General features: G+C 43.6%; 1 protein-coding gene across 4 annotated transcripts in view; it reads left to right on the top strand.

Annotated features, from left to right (window-relative positions):
• The window catches only part of trps1 (trichorhinophalangeal syndrome I), a 96,800-nt gene that overhangs the window by 1,103 nt on the left and 83,153 nt on the right, over nt 1-12,544 (top strand). The window contains exons 2-3 of one of the 4 annotated variants that reach the window (XM_052070295.1): nt 3,960-4,042; nt 10,671-10,746. The gene's annotated coding sequence lies outside the window, so the exon portion shown is untranslated. Of the gene's footprint in view, nt 1-3,959; nt 4,043-10,670; nt 10,751-12,544 lie in introns of all 4 variants that reach the window. The other 3 variants (XM_052070298.1, XM_052070297.1, XM_052070299.1) reach the window with 3 other exon arrangements.

Below are 12,544 nucleotides of genomic sequence, written 5' to 3'. Positions count from 1 at the left end.
ATCATCGTCACCATCCAACATTAGAATTCCGCTCTGCGCTGCATTTACAGAAGAAACTTGCGTGCAGAATCCATTAGCGGCACATAAAAAGCACTCTGGCTAATTAAGGAATACACATCCGCTAATGTTCTGCTGTGGTGCGTTGGGATGGACGGGGCGATTGCTTTTATGAAGTTAATGCAACATTTGTTTAATCAGATTTTTTTTTTTTCAAAAGGGAAAGTTTCCCAAATGTAAACCAATGGTTGGCCGTTTCGTTTTGGTTTGATGGATAATTAGTTGCATGACTTCAAAGTGCGAATTTTGCAGTTCTGATCATGTGGATCAAGCTCTCCATTTTGTCTCCATTGCTCGTCAACGCAATTGATCACCAATCAATTCCACGTCACTAGATATACTTTGCATGATGCCCGCCCCGTCCGTCAGTCAAAACTCACATTTCTCATCGTTTGTATGTGTTTCATTATTAACCGTGGCTCACTCTCTGGCAGTTCCAATTGATTCTTTCCATTATTTCGTTATGCCAAAGTAGTTTCAAAATCTCAATGTTGAACATGTGGAGGAATGACATTGGCTCGTCCCTGGGAACCGAACATGAATTTAAAAATAATGGTGAAAGGGAACCGTCTTATCTAATCCAATTAGGTGTTATTCAGTAATTCTTACCTTGGAGCTTTTCATCCTTTTGCTTCTTATGGCACGTACGTCTCATCTTGCTCTCTCTCTCTCGCTCACTCGCTCTCTCCCCTCATCTCTCTATTATCCAATCATGCGTTTGTATGAACCTCTTAACCCTCTGGAGGAAGGTACAAAGGCTCGAATATTGGATTTCTGCAGCTAATTGGAGAGACAATTGGTTCTTTTTCTTCCTCCTCCTGGTTTTATCGGCGCCTCGTACGGATATCTCCCGTGTCCTTTTTCATGATTATTCTTGTTTTGTAAATTGCACTGCATTGAATACTCATAAGGTGTTCTTTTCACAATTCTGTAGCAATCATTCTTCATCCCTCGGAATGACTCTTAATTGAGAAATTAAAAAAAAAAATCGCAATCCTATTTTTAAATATATATATTTTTTCTCCGAATGAGTTCCAGTTGCCTCGTAACTTCAAATTGAATATTGTTGAGGTCGACTCGTGATTTCTTTGACATTGAGCTCAATAAGTGAATCTGGGTCCCGGTCCAAAATTGGCTCCGGTCGGCTCGGACGCCGCCTACATCCACCCAAAAACTCAGAGTTGGCAGCCAAAGTCATTGGCCTTTTTTGACATTGTGTGGTTGAAAGAAGTCAAAACTTGTGGCGGCAGTCTGGTGCCAGACACGGCTGTAATGGGAAAATATGTTCCCTCAGAAAAAGACCATTAATCACTGTTTACATAGGACAGCTGAAATTATGAGAGGAGGAATTTTGATGAAAACTCAATTCAAGCTATCTAAACCGCTTTTTTTCCCTTTTTTTTGTGTGACTATTATTAAACAAAATAAACTGTCAGCCATAGACTGGGTATCTTGACCAACACATCCCACCCTGCTCACTTCATCATCATTTTGTGATTTTAATTAGCGGTGGTGTTGGTGACGTTTTCAAACCAATTACAAATAAATGTTTTATTTTTGTTTTATTTTTATTTGGGCTTTTTTTTTTTAGTCACTGCATCATCACACGAGGACACACAGCTAAAAAATTTACAGTTGTAAAAAATCATATATAACAGCCTTTATTTGATAGATGTCTCGATGCAGTTTGTTGCTAAGTGTTATAAATGGAATGAGTGACATTTTGAACCACCCCCCCCCCCCCCACAATTTTTTTTTTTCGTTTGTGTCATCAAATTAGATGACGGTGCCAAAAATGTGTTGCGTGGATTGTGCAATGAATAAAAAGCACTGTTTCTCTCACCAATACTCTATTACGGTGGAGAGGGAATGCATTAAAAGTTATCAGGTGACCATCTGCGCTTGACATAAATCCCTTTTATGGTCGCCTTGCAATTTTATTATAACTCTTATGTGAGGCTGTTTGGGCCTTTCGTGGGGGAAGAGTAGTCGTTGGGGGGTGGGGGGGGGGAGAAAACTGAAAATGCAAAGTCATGATGGAGCCATAAAGAATGGCATCGGCATTCAGCGATGCACAGCGCGCCATGACTCAGCAGCCCCAAATCACGAGTGAGCGGTTCAGCAAAAGTGTGATGTCGCACATCAATGAACGCACAGGACTAAAGGTCAAAGTATAAGTTAACTCTGGGAAAAGCTGCAGATGGCAAAGGAGAGGAAAGGCAGGAGTTGGTGACAAACTATGATTCAAGAAGATAACTGAGGCATCTGGGCCACCAGAAAATCAAGTGCAGAGCTATTGTGCTTTCTTTTTTTTGAGGGGGTGGGGGTGGTAGGAGGGTATTCCTACATATGGTGAGTCCTCAGAAATGGTCGCGGTTCAACAATTGGGATTCAAACTCGTGACCTTTGTCATTGGGGCTGTGCAACTCTACCAACCGAGCCACAGTCACCCCATTTGACCTTTTTTCTCCGTTCCAAGAAGAACACGGTTGTACAATAGAGCAGGAGTCGCCAACCAATTTTAAAAAATGTAATTATTTATTTTTACCACACATCGGTCGCATGTGAAGACATACATGACGAAATGAATAAGAATATTTGATTGAATATACAACTCAGCATTACACTGACATTGTCTGTTAAATGCAGCTTTCTTGAAAGCTGCATGTAGGATCTCCTCATTATTTAGCCTTTTTCAAAGAAGCACTCCAAACGCTCGCTAGTGTGTGTGTGTGTGTGGGTGTGTGTGTATAATATATACAAGACGGAGATGAGAGCTTTGAGGGAGGCACAGATGATTTTCAGAAGGAGAACTTCTTTCAAACCCTGGTCAATAAAATATTTGTTGTTTTGTTGCCCTGTGAAGGCCAATACAAAATGCCTGAAGCGCAGGGCTGCTGCGATCACAGGTGGTTGGGGGGGGAGGGGGACCCTTGCCCTAACACCTAACCATAACGAAACTCCGAATCTGAATCTTAATTCATAATTCCGAATCTTAACCCCGAAACCTAATTTTATCCCAACCCTCAGCCTCATTTACATAATGCACTTGGTGTTTGTGGCGCTTGCCTCTACAGCATATGCTTCCGGTTGCTAAATATCCTACTTGGAAATAGCCCGGTGCCTTTTCTGTTTGTTTTAGACGTAAATTCAATATGGAATTGTCTTTGTTACAACTCAAAGCCCCGACGTTGCGAATAATAAAGAAGAGTATTTTTCGTCTTGCCATCAATTCTTTTCTTTTTCACTTTCCGTGGGGGGAACAGCCCTCAAATAATATCTTCCATTTTTTTATTCCTCATCTTGGCTGCTCTTTTGTTTTTCTTTTACTTTTTACCTTCAATTTGTTGCCCGGAGCCCAAAAGCATCACACGGGATTCATGAAACGTGCACACGCCATGGAAAATGCGATTACAGCCGCTACCATCTCGCAGCTTGAGAATCCACAAACGTGATCACGCCTCAGACGTCTCTGTAGAAAAACCCTTTGTCATTTTTTTTTCTATTTTTTTATGGGGGGGGGCGTGCAAATTTGACCATCTCACTCCTATTTCTTTGTTTCCCCTTCCTTGTCTCGTTTACCAGGACTCCTTCTTTCTCTGTTTCCCTCCCCGTGTGCTCAGCGGTAATTCTCTCCTCTCCGTTCCTCTCCTCTCCCGAGTACTATTCATCATCTTCAGTGTCTCTGAGCTGGAGAATACACTGTGACATTTTGGAGGGTAAGAAAAAGGAAATTCAAGAAGGAAAATGTGTGTGTCTCGAACGTTTGTGAAATGTGTGTTGTTGCTTTTGTTAGAATGACCATTTTCTGGGCAAGATTAGCCTCAAAAGTCGAGCAAAGGATTCCTTCCACAAGAGTGTTTCGCTTTTATCTGACTTTGGCCTTTTTGTTTGGCATGCAGGCACGCTCGCAATAACTACGCAATGGTGCAAGGTGAAATATCACTCTGAAAACAGCTTTCTGTCCACTGTCCATCTTCAAAGTGTGAGTAGTTTTACTTTATTCACATCCGAGTCATCAACCCAAATTTCTCCAGACAAGTGAACAAAAAAAAAAAACACATTAATATTGCGGTAAATATAACCTTTAAACAACGAGTGGTAGCAACATATGCAGAGAGCTCATTCAGCAATACTGATAATAAGCATAGATTCTTTATCATCTGCAAAATTGATCTCTTTTCTTATTTTATCATCTTTTTTTGGTGGAACTGGTACGGATTAATGGCATGTCCATTCATTTCAATGGGGCAAATGGTAATTCTATGATTACATTCAAAAGGAAAGGTATTATTTAACTTCTGTTCAGGCTTGCGTGACAGTTTTTCTTCCAACTCAAAAACTCGTGAGATCAGAAGTGGGCTGAAGGGAATGACAGGAATAAGACGAGAAGAGTACAGGGCCCTCCGGGCGGGGAGGATTGATCGATGGACTTCATAACGTAGTCACGTGAACTAAGATGATGGATGGCGACGGTTTACAAGGCGGCAACATGTGTGTGGAGCGCGTAGATGGGTTTAATCCATGCACCCGCGTTGCGTGTTTTTTTTTTTTTTTTTTCTCCATGAGCTACGCTATCATCGGTCTTTAAAGTGTGGGATGATTCATCACCACTAATGTGGCGCTGCAATCTGGGCCCTAGTATGCATGACAATATCACATCATCACAGATGTGTTGCGTTCAAGCAGAATGGATTCATTTGTGTAATGGGGCCAATTTTTATTGCAAAATCGCAGCTGCAAACAACATATTTCAAGGCCATGTCTCCTCTCATCAGTTTGCACGGAATGACGCTTGCGGGTGCCGAAAATGCCACGACTGGAGATATAGACACACGGACAGTTTTGGGAGTGGCAAGTTCTTTTTTTTTTTTTTCTTCTTCAGATAATTCAATTAATCGGAATATGTACCGTGACATCTCGTCCAGGTTGGTGTAACGTTCAAGAGGGTGTACCGAGTGGTTCTCATGGATTCTTCAGGAGGCATCTGTCTGCAAAGGTTTTAAAAAAATTTTTTTTTAATATAAAAGCTTCCTGAAAATAGATCCTTCAGCCCATTGTCTTCATACAGGATCATGATCATGACTTTCTGTTTGACACGTTCTGTGAAATACGGTCATCTTTCATTATTTCGTTATGTTCAAACTGGTGGGGTGGGGGGAGGCTTCCATAAATAAACACTTCCCTCAAATAGACACTTCCCTTCTTATATTGAGAAAAAAAATAGGTGCTACTAAGTCAATATCTCATAAATGTGACAGCTTACTGCGGAGCACATTGCTAACCAAAACGGCAACTCCAACTGAGGCAGTCTCTCAATGTTTCAGCATGACATTTGCGTTGCCTCCACAGTATTAAAGATGTATCTTCGTTGAGATGGAGGCAGCATCTCAAATGACATTTAGTAGACACTGACTTATGGTCACAATGGCGTGAAAAATGAACAGACAATACCCATGCTAGTTTTGAAACCAATAAAAGAAAACTCTGACTGCTAATATTATAAATAGGAAAGCGTTAATATGTGAATACAGTAATGTTGTGACAAAGCCGGATTGTATGTCTGACTTGCCCGAAATGTATTGAGGGACTCTACTCGACTTGCTTGATTTTGCCACAGAAGACTCACTCTAACGTATGACTTGCAAAATACGTGTCTCGCTCCCACCTCTGGTCGCGGCCTTCAAGGAACACGGCGAAACGCCGTTCGAAATAAATAGATCAACTTTGCGGACAAGACCAAAAGTCAGTTTTGAGCCCTTTCCGGGAACCGAAATCATATTGTCACGTTGTAATTGAGGAAAATGTGACGCTGCCGTCATTGCGTAAGCTGTCGCCCCGCACCGAGACGAGCTCGCTTGCCAATTTCTACTCCCGAGGGCGGATTATAAGCCTTCGCCGATCGGTCCTCTGGATTGGATTCCCACTCCCGCGTCTTTGATAGCAGCGTGTAAAAAAAAAAAAAAGGAGGCGGGCGGTGGCGTGTAGACAGTTGGCACCAGCGGCATAACAAGACGACAGAGGAACACTTCGGAGCGGGAGACATTGTGGCTTTTCTCTTCTCATGGATATATAATCACTTTAAAGAGGATGTTTTTTCCCCCCGCAGTTTGGGCTTTGATGCGCAATCAGATTTGGGGCCGCACTGTAATTCCACGTCTTTGTCTGTCCCGCTAAAGTCTCCCTGTCACCCGCGTTTGATGTGGCGGCACGCTGGCACATTGTTCTCTCCATTGTGCCAAGCGGAGGGGCGGAGGCTGGGGACGGAGATAGATGAAGGGCAGGATTGATGTGGCACGGAGGCCCCAGTCAAGTTGGGGCAATCTGGTTGTAATTGACTGCCACACGGGCAGATCTGGGATTCCCATATGAACAAAAACCAGCGAGGGCCTGAGTGATGTTCCCGAATGACCTCCCGAAACGCTATACTCCATCTATTTGTGCTCTGCTTTTTTTTTATTCACCTCCACTCAGGTATTTTTGTGCTCTTTAGATGAAGCCAAAGTCCTGAATAATAGGAACGTAATAAGTCGAGTCCACGGTTATTATAGTTGAACGCAAACTAACGAACGAACTAAAACTTTGTACGGGGCATCTTTTTAAATGCGTTGATTTCGGTATTGCATGCTTTTGTTACATTTAATTAAAACTGATCTTATACAGGGCGGCCCGGTAGTCTAGTGGTTGGCACGTCGGCTTCACAGTGCAGAGGTACCGGGTTCGATTCCAGCTCCGGCCTCCCTGTGTGGAGTTTGCATGTTCTCCCCGGGCCTGCATGGGTTTTCTCCGGGTGCTCCGGTTTCCTCCCACATTCCAAAAACATGCGTGGCAGGCTGATTGAACACTCTAAATTGTCCCTAGGTGTGAGTGTGGGTGCGAATGGTTGTTCGTCTCTGTGTGCCCTGTGATTCGCTGGCAACCGATTCAGGGTGTCCCCCGCCTACTGCCCGAAGACAGCTGGGATAGGCTCCAGCACCCCCCGCGACCCCAGTGAGGATCAAGCGGCTCGGAAGATGAATGAATGAATGAATGAATGAATGAATGAATGATCTTATACACCGGTTTTATGAAGTGAAATTACCATACAAGACAACTGCAGTGGTCTGGGTGTGCCTATAAGGGGCGTGGCTCAGCAATTGAGGTCAAGATCTGGAGCCGTGTCGGCCGGTTAGCCCGCAGCTCTCCTCGAAAAACCATAATCGCTCCATTTTTTTTTGGTGTCTGTTTCCTCTATCTGCTCGGTATCATGGTCAGAAATACCAAACATCCATGTTTCTAATTATTATCTCATTTTATTTGAGTTTCCATTGCGTTCGTCTTATCTCGTCTCTGTCTGTTTATCTTCAGCGGTGACTGAAGTTCCTCAGGGAGCTTTATGGGTAAAACATTTTTGGACGGCGCTCCGGGATGATCTCACTGTTATTATCAGTTGAAGCGGAGCAGGCAACGAAAACAAACAGCTCAGCCTATTACGTTTCGAATAGTATAACTGGAAATGCATGGTGGCAGGCGACCGCATTGCATTCCGCAGTGCATCTTTTGGATTTTCTCACGCATCCCCGAGTGGAACGAAGCATCGTGACTGTCGAGGAGAGTTGGTCTACCTTGTAGCGGGGGAAATTGCTGAGCGACAGATTAATGGGCTTCTTCAGCTGTGACCCAAAATGTCTGAAATGCGTCAAAATGGGAAAAAATGGCTTCCGATTTAGCCCGTGCGGAAATCTCATGCACCCGTGCGGCAACGTGTGAATATGTTCGAGCTAAAAATATGACGCAACTATAATTCAAATATTACATATTACTGTAACTATTTTATAAACGCCCCGACATTTTGGATGTTTTTTTTTTTTTTTAAACCCTGAGGCGTGTGTCATGACAACCATGGAGGCACGTTGCGATTGCCAAAAATGAGCAAAATGGTTACTCTCTTTATTCGAATGAACCCTCATTTACTTTTGAAAATATTATGCCATAAGAAGGCGTCGGCGCGCACGCTCGATGTGTCATTAAACGGCAAGTGCTGGGAAAATGTCACAATCAGACCTACAGTCAGTGTGCCATTTGTGTGTATTTGCGTATGCGTGATCCAGTGAATCGATGGAACATAGCAAATGGGAAGGAGCAAGCGCGCGGCACGTAGATGAAGGACGATGATGAGGCGGCGCAAAAGAAGGAGCAAAAAACAATGACGTCCAAACTCAAAGAGCATAAATGAGCCAGAATGGAGAGAGCGAGGGAGAAATACAGAGGGCTGGAGAAAGAAAGAAGCAGAGAGGGCTGAGGCGGAAGATGATTGATGGAGCCAAAAAGCCGATTTCTTGCTTCATCTGATCTGCGTTACTCCTCAATCAGCACACACACATGCTGCAATCAACACACACACGCTGCAATCAAGGCGCAGGTTACCGAGATCAGACGCCGTCATCCGCTACACATTGTGAATACTTAGATGGGGTGCGCGCGCGCGTGCGCCGTTTGATAGGGTGAAATAAGCTCATCCTCACTTTTTTTTTTTAAAGACAGAAAACATTTCTCCACGAATAATTTAGGATGTCAAATTAGGTGCCAGACAAAGACACCCCCGACCCCACCCTGACACACACATACACACACAATCCAAAGGGAGTGAAAGAACTCATCCAAAACAATTTCTTGAAAAACAGAGACATTTCTCCCCATGATTAAGCTGGGGGAGCAAACATATGCGCAACACAAAGATCGAAAGACAAGAACACACACGCACACACACACTCACACACACACTCATGAGGACCGCAATGAGTGAAGGAACAATATACATTGTATCCATTCCAATCCAAAACCCAGATCGTCCTCTGACCTCAACCCTATTGAGATCTCGCGGTTCCTCCTCAAAAGAAACGTCAACGAGGGTGGACGGAATTCCTCCCATCTCCAAATGAGGATAGAAACGCGGCATGACAGCCTCCATTTGATTTTCTTTTAACGTTTGATCATAATTCAACCATAATAAATCAAAGTGGGGTTTGAAGGTGCCTCCCAGTAACTTAGCGGCCTCCTCTCCAAATCTCCCTTATCAACATTTACACTGCACGCGTCTTAAAGCTCTCCGAGCAGTAGAGGTTGCTGATGCAATGAGGAACAGTGTCTCCCGGGCTAGTGAAGCGTCACTCATGAGTGCCGTCAATCAACCAGTTGACTTCAGAAGCCAGCGAGGCATCAGAGAGGCTTTCAAATGCCGCACGAAAACGGGCAGCGTTGCTAAAAAAAAAATAAAAACATTAAATACTGGCAGTCACAGAGATCATTTGGTCTCATCGGATTTTTTTTTTTTTCCACCATTGGACAAAATTATTTTTTGGTTCCAATGTGAGAAAGAAGCCATTTAGTTCATGCCAAGCCTTGTGTGAAAATGAGACGTTTCGGTTTTTGGCTTGGCTTCTGATGGGGGGGGGGGGGGGGGGGAATGCTTCTTTTGATCCCAAAATATTTTCCCAACCACAGACGTGGGCCAGACGTTGACCCGTTGTCGCGTGTTTTCTCCATTTAGATGGAACATCAGACCCAGTGTTTAGCACAACGTCCACTTTGCACCCCATTTCAAAATTTACCAACATTTTTGCATACAAAAAATAACAAAATGACACTTTTTTCTGGATAAATGACCCCTAAAGGAGACATTATGCTTTTATTGACAACTCAAACCCGTTCCGTGGTGTCTCTCTAAACCACAGGTGTCAAAGTCAAAGCCCGGGGGCCACATCTGGCCCGCCACATCATTTTATGTGGCTGGCGAAAGCAAATCATTTGCGTCAACTTCCATAATTTGACGCAAATTGTCATGTATAAGAAACAATGTTGAGATTTTTGTGATAATTTTATTACCCTGTTAACACCCACCCAAACAATAATTCAACAAACTACTCTAGTTGATAGATGGTTTCAAGACTGGTAATCCATCAATTAGTTGTGTACAAGTAATAATATATAAACATTTATTCAGCTTCACCGTCGTATCGACCCACCGAGGGAAGATGCAACCCCAAAACGGCCCGCGACAAAAATGAGTTTGACACCGCTGCTCTCAACGTTAGCCTGTTTTGAGAGGGCAGCCTGCTCTCTTTCAAGTGAGCGACTGGGCGTGCTGCCCTTTAGCCGCTAGCCCAATGGCAAACGTGGCTTTCGGCGCCATCGGGGCACAGCGATGGGATTTAACATTCATTCATTCATTCATCTTCCGAGCCGCTTGATCCTCACTAGGGTCGCTGGGGGTGCTGGAGCCTATCCCAGCTGTCTTAGGGCAGTAGGCGGGGGACACCCTGAATCGGTTGCCAGCCAATCACAGGGCACACAGAGACAAACAACCATCCACGCTCACACTCACACCTAGGGACAATTTAGAGTGTTCAATCAGCCTGCCACGCATGTTTTTGGAATGTGGGAGGAAACCGGAGCACCCGGAGAAAACCCACGCAGGCCCGGGGAGAACATGCAAACTCCACACAGGGAGGCCGGAGCTGGAATCGAACCCGGTACCTCTGCACTGTGAAGCCGACGTGCTAACCACTGGACTGGGATTTAACATTTCTTTTTTTTTTTCATTTGTTTGTCTTTGGGTGTATTTTCCCCATCAGACCAAGATGCAAGCGGCTCATTGAACAGAAACAAGCATGGGGGCTCCCGCATATCACGACGAAAGTCGGTATCATGGTGAGTTTTATTTTGAAACTTTTTTTTTTTTTTTTTTTTTACGTTTTCAATGCCAATCCGTCAAATTATTGCTGACCATGAAATGCTTTTGTGTGTTGGGGAACGCTGGTTTATAGAAAGTATGAAAGAGGCTAGTCACGCCCGTGTCAGGTGCGGCCGTGTTGCTTTTCCATTGACGTGAAAGATGAAAAATCAATGACAGTTCGACACGGCTGATCGTTTAACAAGGAACAGGTGGCAGGACGTGATTGCAGGCGAGGAGCTGATTGGTTTTGGGGCACAAAAAAAAGCGGGCGAGATGACAAGGACTGATGTAGCACAGGTGCATGGGGAGGGGGTAGAAAAACATTGGAAGGTTAAATAGACTACAGATGTGTCCTGATTCAGGGAGTTCGCCCTTCGAAGGATCCGGGATTTACGGTACAGGAGGAAAAAAAATATCTTTGGGAAATTTCGTGGGGTGTTTTTGTCACAGAGTCCCATCATTACCCTTATGTCACAACGCTAGCTGGCTACATGTTAGCATTACTAATAAATTGTATTGAATGGTTTGATGATATCATCTGTGAAGAATATTATACGCTGCATTTGAAGTAGTTTCTCAATTAGGGCTTCACTCTTTATTATTACGACTTCATCTCCTTTTGGTTGGTGCCGCTGATGGTTCGATTGGATCCCACAAGGCCGACCCACTCTTATATTACTTAGCTTCCTTCCTTCCTTCCTTCCTTCAAATGCCAGTCTACAAAAGACTCACAATAGACTTTTATTGTTGCAAACATGAAGGTTGCATTTATACAATACAATACAATACATGCTGATTTATATAGCGCTTTCACAACAGCGGCAGCTGTAACAAAGCGCTTAACAAAACAGTTAACATCAAGTAAAACAATAAACACAACACATAACATAAAACACGGACAGTCGTGCAGTCCTAACCACTTTTCCGTCACACGCTTTGTTGTTTGAAGCAGTTTGAGATGAAAGAGGAGAGAATCAAAGTGTCCTTTAACCAGTGGATCAGAGACGTCATGCTCAAAATGTGCACACGTCGGCTACAAGCTGAGTTTCAAAGTCAACAAGAAGCTGTAGCTTACTGTCTTGGATGCTCTTGCGCCTTAACGCTCAAACAATGGTTATAATAGTTTTGAATGACCCATTTGGATTTGGAATGAATAAATGTGGAGGCCCCGAGGAAACGCGTTTACATTTTGCATTTGTGGAGGCTACCCAAATTAAATGGGACACTTGTGGTGCCGGGTTACATTGTTGTCATTTGAAGGCAAAAAATGGAATTCTGTGAGGAGAAAACAAGAGGCTGATTTTGATGAATAGACATTAGTTTGGAGAGTTGAAATCAACGCCGCTATTGAAAACGTGTCCGATTGTATATTGAGCTCATTTTGTGTTCTGCACATTTTCTACTGAAGATGCACTCTGACATGTTTTGAGCTACTGAGAACTAATGTCGGATTGGATAGAGAAACGACACATCTTTAAGATGAATACCAGTCTAAATCAAGGTTGAGTTCCAATTTTGACACGGAGAGTTATTTCTCCAGCTTTTCTTCTTCCTTTTTCCGTATGTTGCCATCACTTGGGATCACTACATCTATCGCAGCAGCTGTGTTCTTAGGTTTAATATTTATGTTTACCGCTAGGTCAGGCTCGGTCATTACCCGTTCGTCTACAGGGTCTTGTTTGTTCTCAACCACCTCTCGTGGTGTCCACCATCTTAATTCTGAGACCTCCAGTCTATTTTTGGTGCAAATGTTCCAATACACGATTGTTGCTA

Source organism: Hippocampus zosterae, chromosome 7 (assembly GCF_025434085.1).
Source record: "Hippocampus zosterae strain Florida chromosome 7, ASM2543408v3, whole genome shotgun sequence".
Lineage (NCBI taxonomy): Eukaryota > Metazoa > Chordata > Actinopteri > Syngnathiformes > Syngnathidae > Hippocampus > Hippocampus zosterae.
This window is presented reverse-complemented; position numbering and strand designations above follow the sequence as displayed.